The sequence below is a fragment of the Atractosteus spatula genome, chromosome 18 (assembly GCF_055471065.1).
Source record: "Atractosteus spatula isolate fAtrSpa1 chromosome 18, fAtrSpa1.hap1, whole genome shotgun sequence".
NCBI classification, from domain to species: domain Eukaryota; kingdom Metazoa; phylum Chordata; class Actinopteri; order Semionotiformes; family Lepisosteidae; genus Atractosteus; species Atractosteus spatula.
Genome location: NC_142723.1, coordinates 8,066,428 through 8,092,549, shown reverse-complemented (window position 1 = coordinate 8,092,549; position 26,122 = coordinate 8,066,428). Strand labels below are relative to the sequence as shown.

At 38.4% G+C, this 26,122-nt stretch overlaps 1 pseudogene; it reads left to right on the top strand.

Moving 5' to 3' along the window:
• The first annotated feature begins 764 nt into the window (after positions 1-764).
• LOC148818535 (cytochrome P450 3A27-like) lies at positions 765-26,089 on the top strand (annotated as a pseudogene).
• The last annotated feature ends 33 nt before the right edge of the window (positions 26,090-26,122 follow it).

The following is a 26,122-nucleotide window of genomic DNA, read 5'->3' as shown; positions in this document are numbered from 1 at the left end:
AAGCACATTGCAGGTTTTTAAGAATGAAGGAAAAAGTTTTTTAAAACTTCAGATACAATGAGCCAAAACAGAATTTCCCATCAAGAACTTGAAAAAGCTGCAGTTCTTCAATGAGGAACTTTTTTTCAGTTTTATTTGTATAGCCCTTTTTACAATGGACATTGTCACAAAGCAGCTTTACAGATTTCCAGGCCTAATCTCCCAGTGTGCAAGCATAAAGCGACAGTGGCAAGGAAAAACTCCTTAGACCAGTGGTTCTCAAACTGTGGTACGCGTACCTGCAGTGGTACGCGGAGTGCCGCCAGGTGGTACGCCAAATGACCCTGGAACTGTGTTGTGTGTGCTGAAAAGTCGGGACGGGTTTTCATTTTTTGTATTTTAATACGTGTCGAATACGCAGCCTACGTACTACAATACAGCACGCGCTAATACTTCAGTGGACACAAGAGATACTCTGTAATTCTATACCACTCTATAGGAATGCGTGCTACGGACGCAAGTGACCAATTGTATTTAAAAAAAGCTACTGTATCTCCAGCAAATAGGGAGGTAAGAGAATGTGCGTGATTTTGGAACAATGCCAACGTTGTAAACACAGGAATGCATAGAAATATGTGCCATGAACGCTGGTAATCTTGTGAGCACAGGAAAGCGTGATAGATAGAAAAATATTTAGGAACTGTTCTAAGTTAATTTGAGAAAAATACACAGAGCGTCTCTGTGTTTCGCTCCCATGCGCATGAAATAAAAACTTAAACACGGAAATGCGGAAAAATGCAAACTTGCGGATTGCTAAAGCAGGTAAGCTACACTATTAGGTGTGGAGAAAAAGCTGCTGAACAGCTCGACCTGCTGCCCCCCCGAAAGACACAGTCACTCATAGAATTATTGAAATGAAGTATTATATCGAAAGTACGCTGATAGAGCACGTTAAGATGAGCAGATGTTTTTCACTGCAATTAGATGAGTCTGTAGTCGATTTGGCCAATTTGCTCATTTACGTTAGATACGAGTTTGAGGGTACGTCCCGTGAGGACTTTCTGTTCTGTAAACCGCTACCAACAGGAACTACAGAAGAGCACATATTTCAGCTTCTGAATGAATTTATCGAAGAGAATGGCATCGAGGCTCGAAAAATTAATTCACATCTACTTTGCTCGACTAAACAGGCTCATCCCTCTGACTGAAATGGTGCCTTTTTATTATTTTTATTTGTTGTTGTTACTGTAAAACACTTTGAGAAGCCACCTTTAAAGGCGCTACGAAATTTATTATTATAATATTTATTATATGTATGTGTGAGTGTGTGTGCACTCACGCTCATGTTGGTCATTGAGAATTTCTGGGGTTCCTATGAGATGATGACTTGTAGGTGGTACTTGGATGCTTTGGTTGGATTAGGGGTGGTACTTGGTCCAAAAAGTTTGAGAACCACTGCCTTAGACTAAAGTAGGAAGAAACCTTGAGAGGAGCCAAGGCTCGAAAGGGGGAGCCTATCCTCCTCTGGCCGGCACCGGGTTAAATTGGAATTAACACAAATGAAAGTCATCTGTATTCTATTACATGGTGGGAAAAGTACAATCATGTATGTTAATGTCCAACAGTGTCAATGTTCAATTGGTTTCCTACCAGTTGAGATTTCTCTTGTAAGGGCATTGTAGAGGATCGGGTGTTGGTTTTACAACCAGTAAAAAGAGCTGGATTCTGGACCTGGCTTCCAAACAGTCCACCTCACAATGGATGGATAGAAAAGAGATAACAAAGTATTAGTGAATGACAATGAAAACAGAAATTGGTAGTTTGCATGTCTTGCTATTCCTAAGTATTTATTTGAAAGCTTGACTAAACAAATATGTTCTTAGCCTAGATTTGAAGATTGAGAGTGTGTCTAAATCCTACAGAGCCCGGGAGCTAAATCCTAAATCGTTCCCTCGTTTTCTTTAATCCATGCGCACGAAACAACATTTTCTATATCTTTCGTTTTCAAAGAAAAGGTGTGGTACTAGCAGTGAAAGAGAGGTGCAGTTCTTACTAGCAGTTCAAAAGTACAGTAGCTACAATGCCCTAATAACGCATCCCCAAACCAAAATAAAGCTTAATCAGTTCATCTCTATCCATTATCCTAATCTACAGCAGTGTCAGATAGTTAGGATTTATTATACTAATATAAAGACACAGTAACGTGTTAACTAGTGTTTGACAGCATTGTTGTTAGGAGCTGGGGATAATGCTGGTGCTTTCTAAACTTTCCATGTGCATGTGACTACCATGACACAAAGAAAATGAAGGAAAGAGAAAAGATTAATTATCTTGAAGTAATAAATGCATGGATTAATTTTTCAGCATCACGGAGAGATAGCAGCCTCCTAACCTTGGCAATGTTTCTTAAGTGGAAGAAGGCTAGAAATATTTTTAATGTGTCAAATGAAAGATCAGAATCTATAGTAATACTTATAGCATGACATAAGTCTTTAATTACTGTACTGGGAGCAACAGAGAAGCCGTTAACAGTCAAGGTGCATTCAGCTAGCCTAGTTTTAGCAGCCTTAGGACCAAGTACCAGCACTTCTGTTTTGTCAGAATTAACCAGAAGAAAGTTGCAAGCCATCCAGCTTCTAATGTCTTCCAGTTTTCTATCTTGGCAAATTGAAATACTTCATCTGGTTTGACTGATATGTACAGCTGAGTATCATCTGCATGACAGTGGAATTTAATGTCATGCTTACGAATTATATGACCAAGGGAAAACAGCAAAGGACCTAGCCCTGAACCTTGAGCGACTCTATATTTTACCCTGGTAGGCTCACAGTATTCATTATTTACCTGTACAAATTGATGTCATGATGTCAAAGAATTTTATGATCTACTGTATGGTATCAAACCAAAACTTTTTTTAGCTACACATTGAAAGCAAATTGACTGATGTATTAAATTAGTACAGTAAACCTTCATTATCGGCAACCACAGAATTTGAGTATACATGGTTGTCCTTCTGCAACCAGATCTGGTAACCCCAGGCTAAAGATTTGAGTATCCAAGAGTGGGGCAGCACGGTGATGCAGTGTTCAGCATTGCTGCCTCACAGTGTCTGGGTACTGGGCTCAATGCTGGACCTGGGATGTTATCTTTGTGGAGTTTGAGTCCACACACATACTGGTAGGTTAATGGTTTCTGGGAAGATCGGACCTGGTGTGAATGTGAGCATGTGTGTGGTTGTGTCTGTATCACGGATGTCGGAAAGGACGAACCGTGGAATGGCAGGAGAGTGAAAAGACCCTATGCGTAGCAGTGAGACAGGGGTTAGCCCGGGCTCAGCTGTTCAGGAAATGCCGTATAGAAACCTATGCCCTCAGGTAGTGGACGTGGGGCGACCTGGTGCTAGGCGGGTTTCAGGACATCCGAACGTCAATGCTGAGCGAAGGCAAATGAAAGACCCAGAAAGAGAGAGAGAAACACCGGAAGGACAGCAAAGCACCAGAAACAAGAGACAGGACAGAGAAGGAGCACCCTCTGGCTGCAGAGGGCATGACAGTCCGTGTGTGCCCTGTGATAGACTCAAGCCTGTCCAGGGTGTACACCACCTTGTGTCTGTTGCTTGCTGGGATATGCCTCGGCTCCCACCAACAAAACAACAAAAATGATGGTTTAGAGTTTGGGAACCATGGGAAGCAACTGCTTACTCATGTGCTCATGTCTATTCTGCATATTCATTCACAATACGTCCATGCTTTACACCCAGTGCAAGAGGTATAATGCTTTCTTTTGTGTCATTACTGTGGATTTTGGTGTAGAACAGTAACTTCTTCATTTTAGCACTTTTTTTTCAGACCTTAAGATTTGAAAAGAAAAGAGGCAATAAAACCATTGACAAAAGGCCTCAAAGGATAATGTCATTAGAATCAAAATTACCATTTTTAGATAAGCTTACCAGTGGTGAAACTTTAGCTTTAGTGGGGAGGATATCCGTGTATAATAATGAAAAAACCATTAAACATTTGGATCAAAGCCCATAACAAAAACAAAGGGGCTTTAATAACCCTAGTGATTTGTGAAAAGTCCAAAAACATCCAGGATCATCTTCTGGAATAGTTGAAAGGTCAGAAAGCTCAGAAAACAACATTTCAAGCCAGAAAAGAATGGATTCAAAACTTTTAAAAAATGCTGAGGCAGTGAAAAACTTCCCTGGTTAACTTATAAAACTTACTGAAGAGAGGTTCTTTACCAGAATACATCGTCAAGTGAGATCGAACAGGTCTGTACTGGAAACCCATGACTAACTGGATATTGATTTCTAAAAAAAAAAATTTCCACATAGTTTCAAAGCTGTAAAAGACTTGTGGAAATGCACCAGGAGAGTATCTCATCAAGCCTTTTGATGTTTTACTTTGCTCTAAAATCCCTTTCTTTAAAAAGGAACTAAAAACAATTCAATTTCTTCTGATGTGCAAATGCAAAAGAATGGATTACAACTGGAATGTTTATAGAACTGTTTTGTTCATGAAGTAGTGTATTATCTTGCCAAAAAGATTATTGCATTCAAGGTGCTACTCATTTTGGATAATGGATAATGCTCCAGTCAGTGAAGAATGTGTACAGTATTTGCATCCCAAAACTGAAGTCATCTTATTATCCCCAGATATAATAGACCTCAACCTGTGGATCAGGGCATTTTAAGAACCTTCAAGAATAATTATTTATGCTGCACTTTTAGGTGCATCTTGAACCTTATTGAGAATAAACCTAGACTAACTGTAAAAGCATTGTGAAGTCATTTTCATTACAGAGTAATGGATGAGTTGAAACATTCAGCTTTTAATGCATACTTGTGTAAACTACTTGTATAATATACTCGTATAATGGATAATGTATAAACTGTGGACAGCTGCAATATATGAATTTTGAAGATTTTGTTCAAAAGTGAAGAGGATTGTGGGTGCTGCACAATGATTGTGAGCTGACATCTTTGAAGACATTACTGAACTTCTGGACCCACACTTTAAAGGAGGAAGAAATTAAGAAAGTGTCTAAAAACAAAGGCAGAAAATGAGAATCTAATAGAAAAGCTTAGGATGATCTTGCCATAGGGATGCTTTTTGCTTCTGAGCTCACTGACTCCTTTATGGGGATCAATCACTTTACAAAGTCTTAACTTCAAGCAAGGTACATACTGTATGACAGTGTTGTGAAGGCCATACAATGAAGTACAAAAGGGTTTAGCAAACTAAGTAGAAGCAGACTACCATCCTGAAGTTCTTTTTTTTAAATCAGTTGGTGTTGCAGCACACTCAAGAGAAAATTTACATCACCCGAATCTGTTGCTGTAGATTCGTCATCAAACCAGTCCTCTAATATTGATCACCCAGAGGTGTTGCAGGAAGAGGGAGGTGCTGACCCTTCAAGACGCCCCCCTACTGCAACAGTAGGTTTTGCTTAACTAATGTGTCAGGGGTCTTTGAATATGCAAGAAACGTAATAGACTCACAGAATATAGGATATTGTGTATTTAGATTTTCAGAAGGCTTTTGATTAGGGCACAGATAAAAGATGAATTCTCAAATTACAGGCAGCAAGCATTTTAGGGAATGCATGATTTTTGTTTGAGAACTGGTTAATGGATTGTGATGCCACATGGTGTGGCAGCCACTTAAGGGTGTGAACCAGGTGAGCCCTTGAAGATACATCCATCACAGCTTTTTCATACTTATTTTCTACTCTCGCATTTATTCTCCTCCAAGAGCACTGTTGTCTTTTATATCTCTTTCAGTGAAACTCATAAGACCCAAGGCTCAGGCGAGAAAACCTCCAGACCACTTTCTCCCTCTCGCTCTGTCTCAATTTTAACTTTACTAAGGTGATCTGAGTTCTTACTGACAGTATTCTAACCTCAGAGACCTGTTCTCCAAATACACCGCCTTTGGTGTCACCACAAAGGTCTCATTCCCTCACACCTTAGTCTTTTCATGACCTCCTCTGAGGTCAACTCGAGGTACTCACAAACTCGTGCTACAAACGCAGTGACCAATTGTATTTAAAAAAGTTATCTCCAGCAAATAGGGAGGTAGGAGAATGTGCGTGATTTTGGAACAATGCCAATGTTATAAGCACAGGAAAGCATAGAAATGCGTTCTACAAATGCTGGCAATCTTGTGAGCACAGGAAAGTGTGATAGAAAAATATTTAAGAACTGTTCTAGGTTAATTTGAGAAAAATACACCAAGCATCTCTGTGTTCTGCTCCCATGCACATGAAATAAAACTTCTTTTAACTTCTGAGACAAACTCCTGAAATAGAAACGGGGAAAAGTGCAAGTTTGTGAATTGCTAAAGCAGGTAAGCCCCACACTTGTGAAGTACTTCGTTTACCATTGCCAAACAGCTGACACGTATTATGTCTGGAGAAAAAGCTGCTGAACAGCTCGACCTGCTGCCCCCTCCGGAAGACACAGCCACTCATAGAATTATTGATATGGCGGATGATGTCAAAAGTACACTGATAGAGCGAGTTAAGATGAGCAGATGCTTTTCACTGCAATTAGATCTATAGAATCTATACATGTTGTTGATTTGAGCAATTTGCTTGTTTACGTTAGATACGAGTTTGAGGGCATGTCCCATGAGGACTTTCTGTTCTGTAAGCCGCTACCAACAGGAACTACAGGAGAGCACATATTTCAGCTTCTGAATGAATTTATCGAAGAGAATAGCATCGACTGGATAAAATGCGTCGGAGTTTGTACAGATGGTGCTAGAGCGATGACAAGCTGACACAGCAGTGTCTAACGAATTAGAGAGGTTGCTCCAGATATAAACTGCAGCATCTACTGCGAGGCCTTGGCCATCAAGAAAATGCCTGATGATTTAAAATCTGTTAGACTCTGTTGTGAATTGTATCAAGGCTCAACCAATGAATTCACATCTGCTTTGCTCGACTAAACAGGCTCATCCCTTTAACTGAAATGGTGCTTTTTTATTGTTTATTTTTAATTGTTGTTGTTGTTCCTTTTGTCATTCTGTAAAGCCACCTTTAAAGGCGCTATATCAAATAAAGTTTATCATAATACTTACTATACGTGTATGTGAGTGTGTGCGCACACGCACTCATGTTGGTCATTGAGATTTTCTGGGGTTCCTATGAGAAGATGACTTGTAGGTGGTACTTGGATGCTTTTGTTTGATCAGGGGTGGTACTTGGTCCAAAAAGTTTGAGAACTACTGCTCTACACCATTCTAATACTTGGAGCCTCCCTGCTTCTCCCACTAACTGTAACTGAGCCCCATGCTACTTAATGTCACTGCCACATCTCAGGCAGTATTACAGGATATTTAATATTGTTATGAAGTGAATCTAGATACAATGGTATCTAGACAATAACAACTTGTCTACTAACAACAATAACAACTGGTTATTGTTAACATTTCCAGCTTGAAGGCAAGGGGATGTTTACTGAGATGTAGATGTTCAGATTAAGTGATTAAAGCAATCATAGTTTACTTTGGTTTACCTTAGTTAATTAAGTTGTGGGTAAATGATTGTCCAGGAAGGCAGTATAAAACAGGGAGCCAAATAGAGAGTAGGGGAGAGAGCTCCTTATTCAGATAATCCCGAAAGACTGGAGTTAAGTAATTGAACCTTGTTCAGAGAGCTTGCTATTTGGTTGTTGTTTTCCTGTGTAAAGAATACCTCGGTTTAAAAATGGTGTTTCCATGTTTGTGAATGCATTTTCAGCATAGGGAGATTGGTTTCTATTCATTTTCTAACATCCAGGTTTACAGAGAGAGAATGAACTGCAGGTTTATTCTGTTAAGTTTACAAGGCAACTTATTTCTTCTTTTGGCCTTTGTAGGTGTTATTTAAGAGTTACTGTATATACTTGGTAGCAGTCTAAGGTTTTTCTGGGTGCTTTGATCTCTGGCTAAGGATCTGCACCTGTGGATAGAAAGTTGCTGGTTCTGCGGACAGCATAGGAATTCTACTCTTTTGGGCCCCTGAGCAAGGTCCTTAACCCCAACTGCTCCAGGGGTGCCATATAAATGGCTGACCCTGTGCTCTGCCCCCCAAGCTTCTCTCCATGTCAGTGTTTCTCATGGAAAGCAAGTTGGGGTATGTGAAAAGACAAATTCCTAATACAAGAAACTGTATATGGCCAGTAAAGTGATCTTAATCTTAAATTTTTAAATAGTGTAACTTGTGTGTTGTATGTTTATATTATGTGTAGTTTATTGTTTGTTTTGTCATTATTAAGAAATATGTGTTTAACCCAGTGTGCTTGAATTATTGTTTTTATTATTATTCTTTTTTCATAAGATGTGCCAGAGAACAAAGAGCTCAGGTGTCTCTAAGTATGTCAACCGCTCGGCAAAATCTTTACAATAAAATCTTATTTTACTTACTGATTTACCTTCTTGGTTATTTCCTGATTTACCTCTTATTTGTAACAATACTGTATGTATAGGTGTGAACTATTGCATGCATTTTGCAAGCTCAGAAACTACAAAAGCTAAATGTCTCTGGAAAACAACTTCGATCAGACAGTTAACCTGGATGAGGCTTAAGATGGCACAATATCTGAGACTGACCCTCTTGACTAGTTATATCTACACATTGCACTGATGTTTTGTTCCATTAGTCACATAGATTTTCAGCCTGTAAACAATTGAAATTTGCCCTTGGAGGCATAAATGATATAAATCTTATCAAAGGATGTGGGCAGACTTCCCTCACTTGCCTTGAAGGAGAGTGTACCTTATCAGTTCTGACCACTTATTTATGATATTGGAGGCTGTGAAAATCGTGAAAACTCCATTATAACATTTGTTTAAGAATCCTTATCAAAGAAGTAAGAGATAAATAACAATTATTTAGAAAGAACAGTCCGCATAAATGTATAGCTATAACAGTTTTTAAGATCAAACTGAATGAGCTGAATAGCCAATATCTTTAGTTCAATTATATTAATCTTTCCCATCTTAATGCCTCATATGCTCAGTAAACAGCATATACTCGTACTATACATGTACTGTAATTCATTTATTTTATATAACTTAATTTAATAATTAATTAAATGAACATATATCATTGGCATGAATATATGATATATGGGAATGACAAAGAGAGCAGCAAAGACCCTATGCGTAGCGCCAAAAGGGGCAACACAGAGGTTAGCCCAGGCTCAGGGGGTCAGACTATGTTGGGGCAGAAACCTATGTCCTCAGGCCACGGACTTGGGGCAACCTGGTACTAGGCGGGTCTCACGACATCTATACCCTCAGTGCTGAGCCAGGAGCAGAGCAGACACAGGAAGTAAATAGGCTACACGACAAGACAAACCGAAAAGACATGAATAATCACAGGGAACTAAGAACAGCACAGAAGAGCAGTGCCCTCTAGGTGTAGAGGGTGTGACAGATACTTAATTTTGGCATCATACCAGAATGTTGATTAAAATTTATGCTGGGTTTTGTTGCTTGTACTGTAGTACCCATTACCTTCTTAATTATGGAGCTTATGCTTGAAAAATACAATTAATTTAAATATACAGATTTTTATTATTGATCATGGGATTTTGTGATCCCATGTATTCATGGGATGTGTGATATACTGATGACAAGTTACAAGTCTTGTAGTTCTTGTTAAGTATAGTTTCATTGTATGAGTTTGTTGGCTGAGTACTTTTATTGAGTTTTAAATGTACATAATTCTAAAAGACATATTTTTTTCCTTGCGATTTTCCCCACAGCCAAGCCCTGGAGGACTCCATTACTCTGATGAAGACCTCTGTAATAATTACAACAGAGCAGTGCTGACAGAGAACACCACTACAAAACCTATGGAGGTTTCTGAGTCAGAGGTACTTTTTCCTGTGCAACTTTATTTCTCTAACATCAGCTACAACACCAAGTTAAAGCAAAGTACATTCTCTTTGTTTCTACTCTACTCATCTCCTTCCATTCTGAGTACAGAAAGGGAAAGACTAGAAATATCTTGTTTTATATGTTTGTCCATCTTACTTACATTTATTTCTCTGCAACAGTGTGAGACATTGCTTTAAAAATGAACATAATAAGGGATAATAAGGGTGATAACACTTTTATATAGTCTTGGCTGTTAAGTACACAATGGACATAACCACTCTAAATTGTCATGAAGACAACAGAGTGATAGATACAGTGTCTTCAGACCCTTGCCCAATTTTCACATTTTGTTTCTTTAAATCTTGTAGTCAAGACACTTTGCAGTAGCGATTAATATTTGTCATATAAACAACCTACTCCACACATTGAAAGAAAAAAAACAAAATGAAATAAGTAAATAGAAAGTATGAAAGCAAAATGGACTCATTCATCACTCATCATGAGTGGATGAGTTAGGTGGCTGTGATAGGAAAATGTCCATGGGTCAACAATATTCTGGTCACTCCACAATGGGGGCTTGTATGAAACTGAAAAAAAAACCCATCTTCAATGTCTCATAGGGTTAGCAACAAAGCATCTACTGTATGTGATACTACATAAACGAGACAAATACTGTCATACTGCAGAAAAGAAAACTGTAACTTTTATCTTAAGCACTTTTTGGTCGAAGTGCAAAGTGTTACACCTGACACATGCCGTCATGCACGGTGGCAACATCATTATGTTACGATTCTGCTTCAATGTATTTTTTTCTCTTCAGAATTTGCTGTAATTTTTTTAACCCTTAGAAGTATTTCAGTTTGAGCATTTGGGTTTTTAATAAAATATATATTTTTTAAAAGAAATATGAATGCATCGTTTTAAATTTCACAAAATAGGACATTATAGGTAAGGTCTGAATACTTTCTGCCCTTCTATAGTTCTCTGATGAAAAAAAATAATTTTGATGTTTTATGCCACATTCCACTCCTCACAGTGCGTGGTGTCTCATAAAACTACTTCAACTGCAATTATCTTCATGCTGTGTATTGAATCTCTTGACATTACCTCTATGTCACTAAAATATTTTTTATATTTATTGTAATGGTCAACATTTTTGTACAATGACATGTTGACTTCAGTGAACCTGTAACCATAAATGAATTACAGATAGCCAGGAGTGCTCAGCAGGTGTTTGCTTAAGGCTGCTCTCATTATATGACATCCATCATCTGTGCTTATTAGATAATGTTTCAAAGGTTGCAGCAGATCCAACTAACTTATTGGCCATTTCTTAAAAGCAGCTAAAATCATCTTTGACAGTATGTCTGGATTCCCAGACTTACACAACTCTCTGTGTGCAAAAGTGCCTCCATGCACTGCCCCTTGGTTTTCAATTGTGTCATTTTGAGATTTTTTTAAATTAAATCCTTATCAAATATACTGCCACTTATAGTAAGGCATATATAAATAAATGTTGTCTGTATTTGTATATATTTGTATCTACACTTTTTCCAGAGAGATCTTAGTTGTTGTGTTCAAAACAGTTCACTAGGGTTTCTCAAGTGGTCCAACCGGGAATGACATGGGGTTTTTTTCTACCGCGGTAAAGACCGGGGTAAAGTTAGCTTGAAGTTCGAAAACGATTTTGGCACACCTGTACCATTTTCACGAAACATCCTAGAGTTACGAAAACATTTGCTTTGTGTGTAAAGTACATTGTGAATGTTTTCACAGCCTTCACTATGTCGTTTTTAAGCCATTTTTCTGACCACGCACAAATATTCTTTTGTCCCTATCTTTGCAAGGGAAACAGAGAAAGCCTTCAAACCAAATGCATTTTAAAGACCTTTTCTTGTGAAAATTTTCACAGCCTCCACTTAAAACTATCGGTGAGCTTATTCTCTTTTTTTAAACCTCTGGTTTTTCATCAATGCTTAATTACGCACTAACTGGAACCCGGGGGGACCGCTGTGTACACAGGTTCACAACGCGAGAAATACTGCTCAGTACGGCTTCGTGCGAAAAACCCGTATATCACCATAGGAAGCAGGACAGTGCAGTCTCCAATTACCCAGACTGTAAGCACGGGAATAAAGCTTTGTTTGATTTCTGAAACCCTTTCTTTATGTCCTGTTTTCAACTATATTCACAATACTGCTGACAGCAGGAAAATACAAATATTCTTTACTCAGCAGCTTATTAAAAACAGCTCCCATGATGTTCAAACCGATTTTTTACACAGAAGACTGACACAGCTTTGCGTTCTGAATCTCTTTTTCTCGTGCTTTTATTTAATGTGGCACTCTGCACTGGGATAGGGGAATGCTGTTCACAAGCCAATAGCATTTAAACCACAGCACCCACAATGCTGCAAGTAAGTGTTTTACACACTAAGCAGGTCCTCTGACCTTTCCAAGCCTTGCTTTGGGTTGTGAAACATTTCTTTATTTTTATGATTTTTTTGAAGATAACACTACAGGTTATACACTGGAATAGGGGGGACTTCTTAATGACTTAATAGCTTTTTAAGCATAACATTCACAATACTGTAACCAAGTGTTTTACACACTAGGCAGGCCCCTCACTTTATACAACCTTGCTTTGGGTTGTGAAACTTTTCTTTATTTTTTTAATGATTTTTCACACAGGGCCATGTAGGTTTGGATTTTTTTTTTCCTTAATAATAAAAACCTTCTTTTAAAAACTGCATTTTGTGTTTATTTGTGTTATCTTTGTCTAATATTTCAATTTGTTTGATGAACTGAAACATTTCAGTGTGACAAACATGCAAAAAAATAAGAAATCAGGAAGGGGGCAAACACTTTTTCACACCACTGTATTATTCTAATGTAGTATTATATAGAATTTAATACATAATACAATGCTTGATTGCTTTCAGTAAAACATATCTGGGCAGATGCCAACTTGGTTACAGTCATTATTAATCTGGTAATAAATGTTACTTCTTACTTAGACCATTTGTTTCTGTGATCCATGAAACAGCAGCTCAATCCAAAAACAGTTCAAGAGGCAATGATTAATTTCTGTCAGTCCATTGCTTTTGTGAATGTAGCACACCCTATTTCATTTCAGGATGTGAATTTGGTAGGACCTATGTACTGTATGATGCTCTGTCATTGGTAAAAGATGAGAAATGGAAAATAATTCACAGTGTGCTTTCACCATCCTTTACCAGCGGACGCCTGAAAGAGGTCAGTGCTTTTTCCCTTGAGCCTGATGGCAAAATGCATGGAGCATTATGTCTCCATCATTTTTAAAAACTATATTTTCAGATTTACTCAGCAGTAACCTTACACCAACTGATCAGTTCATGTATGGTATTGGCCAAAATTATGGTTATAGCAGTGCAATACCTTTAATTAGTTTATTGGCAGAAGTGTTTGCCATCCTGGAGCCTCCTTCTCATTCAAAAGCAATCAGTCACAAAGCTAAAAGAAATAGACACATCCTGCTAAATAACATTTGTTAGTTGAGTTTTGAATTCTGAGAGCTATGTCAATAAAGTCTCAGACCTGTACAGAGATAAAGCAATTTTGTGATTTAGATGGAGGAGCTATTTCAGTCTGCAGAGATAAACAAAGCAGACAAGACTGAAATAAAATTTTTGCTCTGGAATTAATCTCTGTTTGTTCCTTTATTTCTGTAAAGGTTTTCACCTTTTGTAATACTGTTTTGTTTTAATGTAAAGTCAGCTAGAGCCTAAAAGACCCAGAACATTTAATATTTTTATGTATGACACCTTTTCTGAACTGTAAATTAATACATACAGTGACCTCCAGATTTATTCATAACCCCAATCAAATAAGAACAAAACACATTATATAACAGAATGGAGTTATGGATTAGTCTTGCTTAATAAATCAGTATTTTAACAGGCAGAGCAAAGTCATACTTGTCGTGAATCACTGAATTCCAGGAAGTACAAGGGTCCTTTATTCAGACCTTTAAATATTCTTTTAGATCAAGGTGGCCCTTTTAGACGAAGGGAGATTGGGTGGCAGGGAGACTCTGTGCTTGCCCTCACAATGGAACAGTATCAAAGCAGATATGTGTCCTCACTGAGTACACCTATGTGTAAAAAAACAATCAGCCTGACACATCTCAGGTGATGCATGGATATCTGTTACCCTGCAAGCTCAGTTAGGAAATACAGAAGCCTGCACATGTCAGCTAGAAAGGCAGTAAATATATTGATGTGCACTGTAAGATAGAACCTTGCGTTTTTTAAGCTGCAGGTCTTGCATTTTTGGACGTGATCATGAAAGAAGCTTTCTCTTACAGGTTTTTCCGATTGCAAAGCAGTGTGCTGACACTTTGGTTACAAACTTGTATAAAAAAGACCGAAGTCTGCCTGTCCAAATTAAGGAGTAAGTAACTTAGATCTTACTTACATCCATCCATACAAAACACAATGAATAAACTGTAGGTTAATATTGCTTTTGCCAGTGTCATTGGACCCTACAGCATGGATGTTGTTACCAGCGCCTCCTTCAGTGTCTCCATTGACTCTCTCAACAACCCTGATGACCCCATTGTGTCCAATGTCAAGAAGATCCTCAAGTTCAGCTTTTTCAGCTCTATTCTGATTATAATAAGTATGTTTTTATCCACTCCTTGTACACAAATTGATTCAAAGGATATAAAGTATATTTTATACTGTACTGTTGGTGAAGGCTGAGATTATTTTGATTTCTTATGGGATGAATGTTTGAGTAGTTTTCTCTGACACAGATATGTAGTTTTTTTGTCAGGCCACAGTCTACATCTGTTTCAAAATATTCTCCAGTTTACCTACTATTTTCGAACAGGACTCTTCTTATTACTGCAGAATTACAGGTTATCTTATCACTACTGCTACAGTTCTCCAGCAGCACCTCTTCTGCTGAACTAAGTTTATTTTCTCATATATCGACAATTGAATGTATTAGTGAAGAAATATGAGGGAAATGTTACTCTATGCTTTTTTAAAAATGTATATTTAATGTCAAAATGTTTCAATGTATTTAATAGAACTGACTTTATAGTAAAGGCCTGAGTTAATGAGAAAATGTTACAAATATGTTACAAATGCAGCTGTATGGTGAACTGGAAAAATTCCAGTGAGCAGTTTTCCATCATATGAAAAAATATACAATTGTTGATGGTTCTTATTTATTGGAAGTGCTGATTGTTTCTGTTTCTACTGTTTACAGCTCCATTGTTGGACAAGCTGAATTTTAGCCTGTTCCCTCAGTCAGCGATGACTTTTTCAACGATTCCTTTCGCAAGATAAAGGGAGATCGTGAAAATAATGTTCCCAATGTAAGTTGTGAAAAAGGCAAACACTTTTTTGTGTGTGTGCATAAATAATATATATACAGCAATCTTTTGCCAATAGGGAGTGTTACATTCCTATAAACCTTTTTGGTAGGTACATTTGTGGTAAGCAAACCTAAGACCTTATGGGGAAAAATAGGGTTAGGAGAACTGAAGTCATGATTCAAACTATTCAAATCCCTCAAACATTTTTTTAACCTACAACATTGTAAAACAATAACATTAGAGTAAAGAAATCAGTGTATTCTGGAAAAAATATTGTATAGATATTTAAAACGACTATGATATAATTTCTTACCTTTATTTCTATGATGACGCTCGTGTATATTGGGTCAAGTGGCATGTACTAGACTTTAAGTGGGCTTAAGCAACAATTTGCTGTGGCTTCTTAACACTCACTCTGATAGCTTCCTCACTTATTTTACTGTACAAATTGCATATTCATTTACAACAAACTACCGACCAACAACACTATTACTCATTCTTTTACTCTACTTAGCAAGCACTTTATTTTTTTCTTCTAAGCTCATCATGGATCTAGATTGCTCAGCAACACTGGACTCTTTGTCCTTTCTCATATGCTTCAGAGACATTTTAATTATTAATTTATTTTTTATTATTAAATTACTGTCACTTTTGTTTAGGAAATCACAATCCCTGAACACTTCTTTGCACAATCAAATATTAATAACCATCAAAGCCTGAGGCAAGAATGCACACTAATATGCACAGAACACTTTAAGAATGTGAGAGAAATTGTGGACACATCTACACCAAAAGGAGGCTGACTGAAAAAAAACAAGGTCAGATCCTCTTCTTGTGAAAAGTGCTTTTGAACCAGCACACATTGCAGTTTATGGATGCTGAGATTATTGTTGGTTTCGGCAGAAAGGGAACGCTGGCGCGTTTGACTGCTGCTCCTCTCACCAGTTTTTCATTTTTTAAATCTATTTTTTCCTTTTTCTTCTCTGCAACACTAATTATTTGTTTTTATCCGCTTCATGTTATCCACTCCATGTTGCAATATAGAAATGCGACTTCCACTTGCATTGTGAAATTGCTCAACTGAAGACTTTCACCACCTGCTACTGCCTTACTCTGGATTTTCTTCCCGTTTTGTTGCACCGTCTTGGATTAATCAAATATGTCTCTGAGTTGCACTGCAACTGCTTCAACTAAAACAAAACTACTTCCTGGTAAAAGACACATTTGATTATTGCCGTATTACTGGGTTTTTACGACCAAGGCACTACTTCCATCGCAGCACAGGAGGCCGTTTCTTTCATTCGTCTGCCAGCGGAGTCTCTCTCCCTGCCTTACGGCGCAAGACTGTAAATCCATCCTGTACCGGCAATGACCTAAAAAATCTTCTCTCACTACCACGCCTGGAACGCACTCCGCATCCCCCTGCATCCCCGAGACTGGCCAGATCTGCTCTACTCAATATGTGCTCCATAAACAACAAGGCACTTCTTTTGTGACATTATTAAAGAAAAAAAATGGACTTTCTATACTTAACCGAAAACTGGCGCAGACAAAATGATGGACTGCTGTTTAACCAACTAGTCCCTCCTGGGTATGGTTTGTTTGACCTTCCGTGTCTCTCAGGCAGAGGCGGGGGCAACATTCTTATTTACAACCTTTTTTACAATTTAAGTCCCACTACTATACCTCCTCCCTCTTCTTTTGAGTGTCTTGTTTTAAATGTCTCTATCCCCCAATCTACTATCATTGCCACAGTTTATAGACCACCCAAACCCAGCGAAGCCTTTTCAGGTGAGTTGTCCGATTTACTCTGATTTTAATGCCTTAAGTTTGAAAGGATCCTTATTCCAGGGGACTTTAATATACACATTGACTCAAGGTCTTCCAGTCTGGCTACTGTTCTCTATTGGGATGTTTTGATCGTACTCAGAGTTTGTACCCCTACACATAACAAAGGACACACCCTAGATTTAATCATGGCAAACAACTCTTTTGTCTCCCACTGCTCTTCCCCTGAGCTAGGCCTCTCTGACCACTTAGCTATTCTCTTCAGTCTGGAATTACCTGTTTCTAACACTTCCCCCTCATGCTCTGTAAATATTCACAACTGTCAATCAATTGATCACCCAAGGTTTGCAAATTCTGTTCTGTTCTCCTTATCTTGTTTCTCTTCCTCTGACCCCCTAGAGGACAAAATACAGTTACTTGACAGTGCTCTTTTATCTACCCTTGACACCTTTGCTCCTTTAAAAACTCAAACAATCTCCTTCTATCGCACTACCCCGTGGTACACGACCATCTGCGATCTATGAAGGCAGCCTCCCGCAAACTTGAGCGTAGGTGGCGTCTTTCTTGTCTAAATGTGTATTATCAGGCTTGGAGAGATTACTTGTCTGAATATAAGGTTACAATAGAGTCTGCTAGATCCACCTACTTCTCTCACATCATTGAAAATTACCATAAAAACCCCAGACATGTTTTCTCCACCATCAACAGTTTTCTAGAGCCAAACTGCCCACCACATTACCTGCCACATCGTAACTTTGCAACAGATTCTTAGATTTCTTTACCTCCAAGATCGACAACATCTTGCATCACATTCTCTCCACTACGCATATCATTTCCATACCGTAGTAGTTCAGGTGGGTAGCTGCGTCACCATGCATAGGCTTCAAAGGAACAAGTAATAGGTTTATTCCATGCTGAAAAAAAGAAGAAAGAGAACACAACATTTCGGCCGTGGAGCCTTCGGCTTTTTTTTAGCATGGAATAAACCTATTACTTGTTCATTTCCATACCTCCTCCTTCCTTATCTAACTTTTCTGGTTCTTGACTCAGTATCCCTCAATAAACTAGTTACACACAAGAAACCCACCACATCTATTTTAGAATTTTTTCCCACCACTTTATTTCAGTCCTGTTTCTCTTCTCTCTTTCCCATTGTCCTCAATATTATAAATGAATCCTTGAGCACTGTTGGTCCTCAAAACTGCTGCCATTACCCCCGTGCCAAAAAAGCCTTACATGACTCTCGACAATCTAAACAATTTTTGCCCCATCTCCAACTTATCCTTTCTTGCAAAAAGTCTAGAACGTGTTGTCATATTTCAGTTACATAACCACCTCATGGCAAATAATCTTTTGGAACCCCTCCAATCTGGCTTCCGACACCTTCATAGCACAGATTCTGCCCTGGTCAAAGTCACTAACGATCTTCTAATAGCTTCTGATTCTGGTTCTATACTCATCCTTCTTGATCTCAGTGCTGCTTTTGACACTGTTGACCACTTACTTTCTCATTTTGAGACTGTGTTTGGAGTTTCTGAAACTGCTCTCAAATGGTTCAAGTCTTACCTCACTGATCGCTGTCACTTTGTCTCTCTTGATGGGTATAGGTCTAAAATTGGTCTTGTTAAGTCTGGTGTTCCTCAGGGCTCAATACTGGGCCCCTTGCTCTTCAGCATTTACATGTTTCCACTTGGTCAGCTTTTAAGATCACATGGCATCAGCTATCATTTCTATGCTGATGATGCTCAAATATACATCCTTACCAAACCTGACACTGATGTGGCTGTCTCTATTCTATCTAATTGCATCTCTGACATAAAAACTCAAAATTTCCTTCATCTTAACTGTGACAAGACTGAAGTCATGCTTATTGGCACCCCCCATCAACTTTGTAATGCCAATCCTGTAACCCTGTCTGTAGATGGTTCTGTACTTGAGCTTCAGTCTAAATTCAAAAACCCTGGGGTGATATTCGATTCTGGCTTAACATTCGACCCACATGTGCAGTATATTGTCAAAACATCTTTTTTTTCACCTCAGAAATATCTTTAGACTACGCCCTATGTTATCACTAACCTTGGCCAAAAAGCTGATCAACACATTTGTGTTTTCCCAAATTGACTACGGTAATGCTATACTCGCTGGGGTATCTACATCTACTTTGGAAAAACTGCAGTATGTCCAAAATTAGGCAGCCAGAATCCTGACCAAGCCTGTGCAAGTGATCACATTACTCCTATCCTGAAGTCCTAACACTGGCTTCCTGTCAAATTCTGTGTGGACATTAAAAACCTCATGCTCACCTATAAGGCTCTGCATGGCTTGGCACCTCAGTACCTGTCTGAACTATTATCGCACCACTCCCCACCTCGCAACCTTCGCTCCTCTAATGCAGGTCCCCCAAGCCCATCTACATTCTATGGGTGGCAGGGTCTTCTCCTGTTCTGCCCTCAAGCTCATGAACTCTTTCCCCAAGGATATCAGTCACCTTCTCTTAACTCCTTCAAATCCAGACTCAAAACCTTCTTCTTCAGAAGTGCCTTTACTTAACTGGTTCCATTCTTTACCCCTCTTCTCCTACTATACTTAGTACCACCATCCACGGTATCCTCTGTGTACTGTAATTGTGTTTTATCTTGTGTATTATTTTAATTTATTGTTTTTTTTTGAGAAGCCACCTTTAAAGGCGGTATATGAAATAAAGTTAATATTATTCTTGAACTAAGAAACTGAGGGTCGTGCAAGACAAAATGGTATACAGAAACTTCCATGCAGATACTCAATTCTGTGCAAGATAAAATCACGCATAGCAAGGGACTGATTTATATAATTGCCATATACTGTATGGTCCATATATATGAGAATGACTTCTGTTTATGTAGTCTTCCTTACAGAATCGAGTGGATTTCTTGCAACTAATGATGGATTCACAAATTCCTGAGAAGTACTCAAGCACAGATGGACAAAAGGAAGGTGTCAAAGGTACTGTACATATATTCATCTATTTATCATAATACTTTAATTTTAAACTCCCAACCATCCATCCGTTTTCCATCTGCTGGATGGCATTTTTCATTTGCCAATTCAGGTTCATGGGGGAACCAGAGCCCATTCTGGCAAGCAATGGGCACAAGACAGGGAACACCCTGGATGGAGCACCAGTCTGTCACAGGGCACACACAGACACAAACACACTCACATCAGGGCCAGTGTTCCCAAAAGCCAAATAACCTACCAGCATGGACTGTGGGAGGAAACCAGAGCACATGGAGGAAACCAATGCAAATATGGGGAGAACATAAAAACTCCATGCAGATAGCACCACAGGTCTAGAATTGATTCTGAGGCAGCAATGCTATGAGGTGTGCTGCAGTGTTTAAACTTCCAAGTATTTTAATTTCCCTGCATTTTCTTTTTTTTCATTTTTCTCTTCTTGTACTTTATCTGCATGCTGTTACAACTTATGTGGTATGTTGATTCAGGGTTGTATGTACAGTATATAGTTCAGGTGGGTAGCTGCGTCAGCATGCGTAGGCTGCAAAGGAACAAGTAATAGGTTTATTCCATGCTGAAAAAAAGAAGAAAGAGAACACAACGTTTCGGCCGTGGAGCCTTCTTCAGGTGTGAGGGTATATATACTACAGTATATATACTCAGGGTGTATATATAGTACAGTATATATACTCAGGGTGTCGTATTTGAGCTTGCCATCAGAACCAGTGTTTGACAGGCAAAAAAAAATTGGTATAGCAAGTGGAAATTAAATGCACAATGAAAGCCTGTATTTAGCAGCATAGCCCATTAGGCACATGATTCTTTAAATAGGGAGTAGTAGATAGGTTAATTGATTGTTCCTTGGAATAAAAAAATATTGAGCATTGGTTACGTGGGTTCATAAGAACGCCAAGTGCCCCTTTTTGCTTTTTAAGTTCAGTTAAATTGCCTGGGTTAGTCTATCGAAATTCTGTAAGAAGACTCCATCCAAGAAGGATGGTTCTCATCAAGTTGTTCAAGCAGGTAGCTGCATCAGGATGCATGGGCTGCAAAGGAACAAGTAAAGGTTTATTCCATGCTGAAAAGAGAAAAAAGAACCACACAGTTTCAGCTGTGGAGCCTTCTAAAGGTGTTCTTCAAGTTGGTTTTAATAAATGCAAGAACAACTTAAGTTATTGGCCATGTCCCACTTGAGTAATGGAAATGAGATGTTCTGTTTCAACAACCAGGAAACTAATCAAAATAGGTGTTCTGTGCATCAGTATATTAAAATACACGGAAAAATAAAAATATTAGAACCTTATTGTGCCATCATACTGTTACCCCAATTCAGGAAATGGTGCTTTCATGTGACTCAAAGTAAAACACCTGTTTTTACAACAAACAAATCCATTTAAAGTGACCTGATGACTGTTTCTTGACCACTGCATTTGTGTTTTATGGTTCTGCAGCATTTTCTTTGCTGATTTTTTTTACCCTAGGCTGAGGTCCTCATAATGTCTTGGTAAGGACAACAAAAAATATTAATGAGGAGCAAATACTGTGAGAGAACTATAGGTTTGGACAAGATGTGGGGTCATGATTGAACTGAATTCCTCAGAATGGGACTGACCTGGAACGCTACCAATAAGAGAAAGACTTTTGGTCTTTTCATAATTTAATGATCAGGAAGCAGAGGGTTTTAGATTTCTGTATCTGCTATCAGGAGATTGAGGGCAGATCCATGTGTATGTGTTGCACCAGTAGGAGAAGGAGCCAAGACCAAGAATCCCTGATTTAAAAGTTGGACTTTAATTTTGGAAAGGCGTTATATACTAGTTCCAGTAAAAAACTTAGCTGCCTGGTTGTATGTTTAGTCAAGGACAAAAAATGTCTGTCAGAGCTAAATAAACATACCCTTAATCAAGGTTAAATGACTTTATTGTCTCAGAACATTTCATGTACACTAAAGGACTGAAAGGAAACGGGACCAGTTCCCTGAGATCTCACAGTATATTCTTACTTTTCATTTATATTTAATATACTTTCAGATACACTCCATTTTGTATATTAACCTATATCAATATTTTTCTTTGCTACATTCAACAGGTCTAACAGACCATGAGATTCTGTCTCAGTCCCTCATTTTTGTTTTTGGTGGTTATGAGACTACGAGTACCTCCCTCTCCTTCTTAGCGTACAATCTTGCTACCAACCCTGATGTCCTGAAGAAACTGCAAAAGGAGATTGATGAAGTCTTCCCAAACAAGGTGAAAGAATACTGTACAGTTCAATAGCTTCAACTCACCTTACAGGCAATAGGTGTCTTGAAACGTTTGTGAGATAAGAACATAAAGAAGTATTCAACCCTTGTTTTTGTTTGGTTGCTAGTAGCTTATTTGTCTAAGAATCTCTTCCACACCGTTTGTTGAAGGATTCTTGAGAATCACCTTGAGCAATATGGCTTGACAGCTGTCTTCTAGTATCCACCATTAAGTAAAACTGTTGCCTTTCGCTTGACACTCTTCTCATTATCTAAAATATTTATCAAGCATTGATTTATCTTTCAAATGTAAAGAAATAGCTCCAGAACAGGGCTGGTCTCCATGGGGAAACAAAATCTCTCAGTACCATTATCTTATTACTGAAATTTATTTCATAGCAGACTAAGCACATTTTGCACCATATGGACATTTCCGATAAAGTAAGTTGTTATGAAACAAACAATACTTAGACACCTCTACACGATGATGTTTAAATGTTCAGCACACAGATTTGTTTTTGTGTGTTTGTCTTTTATTGAACATATTGAGACAACTGTGTCTATTACTGTCTTTGCTACAGTTGATTTTTTGTAAATTCCAAATTTGTTAGTATTCAAATTGTGATAGTCAGTGGCACTATATGATATAGCTATTAATGGATTTAGAAAGTTTACATTATTTTCTACTCATGTGTAAAGTTGTTTCTTACATATCTTACAAATCACAGAAAATGTGTATCTGCAACCATTTGTAAGGCATCTGAAAATGGAATATGCTCCTGAAAATAAACTCAAAATGGGTTTTTATATGTCGGGAAAATTTATAAGACTGTGAAACATTGATAATGACTTTATGGTCATTTACTGCAATAGAACTGCAGTTAAAGTAGTTAACAGAAGTGAGGGAAACAATTGACATTTAAATCTCTTCAGGACCATGCAGTTGAACTTTTCCATTGAAATATTAATTCTTCAAGAATGTATTTATAAGTCCTGACAAAGGATCTTTATAGTCAAAATACAGTCAGTGTTTTTTCTCTATTCATGCACATTCTTGAGCAGCCAAAGGGTTTATTTATCTTGCCAGGGAGAAATTGAAACAAAGCTGCGAAAAAGTTTAAACTTTAGCATTTGCTTCATTTTGAGTTTTGATCATATTTTTCTCTTTAAAAATACTTCTGTTTTACCAACAAACTATTCTTCTGCATCCTTGCTTGAACTGTCCTATGACAATTAAACCACTATCTAGGCTCCTGGCTGTTAATGAATATTCTTTAGTATTTGGCAGTTTTTGACTGTGATTAAATATGAAGAGGTTTTTTTGGGGGTAAATACCTCAATGACAAAAATGTTTATAATAAACTTATGTTTTGCCTTCAAAGTATCTGAGTTGATAGACAACAGCCTGGCCATGTGACCAAGGTAGACACTCACCTATAAAATAATCCAAAGTGTAGCTGCTGCAGGGTTGACAGTGGGATTGCTGGAAGAGGACATGAGCTAATAACATTTTACAAATTGCTTGCTGCCATGTTTTCAAGGCTCCTGTGACATATGAAGCACTCATGAAGATGGAATACCTGGACATGGTCATCAGCGAGTCTCTCAGGCTGTTCCCTCCTGTGCCCCGTCTTGAGAGGATGTGTAAGAAGACTGTTGAGATTAATGGGGTGACCATCCCAGAGGGAACCCTTGTTATGGTACCAGTGTATGCTCTGCACCATGACCCGCAACACTGGACAGAACCTGAAGCCTTCAAGCCTGAAAGGTGAAGTTTCACCTGACTTCCTATTTGGGAGGGTTACTGTAGACTCCAGTTAGAGAAAGTTTCCTACTCACCTGCTTCTCTACAATTTCTTAACCCAGCAATAAATGTCCATTTACCATTCCATACAACCATAGTTGTAAACTAGTAGTATTGAGTAGTCTTATGAAACCTGAGACTAACTTCATGGTGCTCTCACATGACATTTAAAATGTTATGCAGAGGTGAGTTAAAACTTTGATTTCATGTGTACCATTTAATTTAACAGTGGCACTTATTGTTCTGTTATACCCACCTGATATTTGGAATCACCAGCTGTGTGTTTTTCAAATCTCATCTCATGGCTGTGAGCCTTGTGACCTCACACAGGAGATATTGAGGAAGTGTAACCAGACTCCTCTGATCTGCCTAACTTCAATCTACTTGTCATAGAACACATCATGGGCACCACAGCCCCATACCAGTTCAGTGTCGACTGGCGAGGCAGAGAGAGGTGCCCAGAAGGCCTCTGGAGTCACAGTATATACCAAGAACTGAAAGAGCCCCAGCTGACTATTCCTATTCAACTCACATGGAGACTCACAGTCACAGTTGGCTAGTGATATGACGCGGGCGCAAACCCACAACACGGCATTCCTGTATTACAGAGCTAAACTTGCATTCATGAGTGTCAGTCTACCTGTTAAGCCACTCAGGAGATCAGATCTTAGTTTGGTTAGGTTCAAGTTTACCAAAATCTAAACGCTGCTTAATGCATTACTGTCTGAATTATTCTGAAATTCATCATCTACCTGGTATGTTTGAAGATTTAGCAAAGCCATCAAGGAAAGCATGGATCCCTATGCTTACTTGCCATTTGGAACTGGACCTCACAATTGCATTGGAATGAGGTTTGCCCTAATGTTTATGAAACTGGCTGTTGTGCAGATGCTTCAGAGCTTCAGATTTGAAACCTGCAAGGAGACTCAGGTGAGTCATTGTGTTTATTTTCTAACCACTTCTTTAAATTTGGGGTAACGGGGGAGCTGGAGCCTATCCTGACAAGCAATTTGCGCAAGGCAGGGTACACCCGAGATAGGACACATAGACATGCATGCACTCACACCTACAGTATGGTCCATTTTCCCAGTAGCCCATTAACCTAACAGTATGTTTTTGGACTGTGGGAGGAAACCGGACAACCCGGAGGAAACCCACGCAAAAACACACAGATAGCATTTCATATCTGCGATTGAACCCAGGATCCAGTGCTGCAAGGCAGCAAGGCTAACTACTGTAGTGCCCTATTCTGTTCATATTTGTTTTAATCTAATTACATTCTTCAGACGTTCATGTCTGGCACAAGCACTTTTTAATGGCCTTGCAGTCTGTGTGGCAGCTGTGCCTTTTCAGTACTTGGCTCTACAGGATTCTGGTACTGTACATTTGCTTGTCATTTTCCATCCCAATAGTAGTTAGCTGGCTGCATAAGAGTGCCATGGTGGTCAGTAATTATTGAGATTTTGCCAAATTGGTCATGCTAATAGTGGATGTTTTTAATGGCGTAGACTCATCACGAGAAAGATCACAATTAAAAATAAATTAAGAAACTATGAGACTGACTTCAGTGAGCATTCATTTTGGTTCCATTTAATGTCACGGAAAAACTGTTTTTGGACTGTTTCTTTGATAGTCTCATTCCTTGGAGTAAGCTTCAGTAATTTAAAGAACTCCCTTGGTAAATTAGTCATTCCAGTTGTCTCTGTCAAAATCTTGCTTTTTGATGTTTGCTATTTTAACAGAAATCTTTTTGTGGAACAGAATTTACTTAATGTGTGGCGTAGTTTGTATGTCATCCTTGAGAGCAATACTGTATGTTCTTTCAAGACATGCAGAAATAATGGTTTTTGGTTCTGTATTCTTAAAATATTAATTTAATTCCATACAATAATTTATTACACATAATGTTTGCTGCTGCTTATGTTTTTTTTCCAAATGCATTTTTAAAATGATACCCTGTTTTTGTCTGCTATTATTTATTGCTTTTTCAGATGCCTGTTGAGATAAATTTATTTCAGCCAAAAAACCCATAATACTTAATGCTTGTCCCACGAACTCCAGTAAGGGCTGATGAATAAA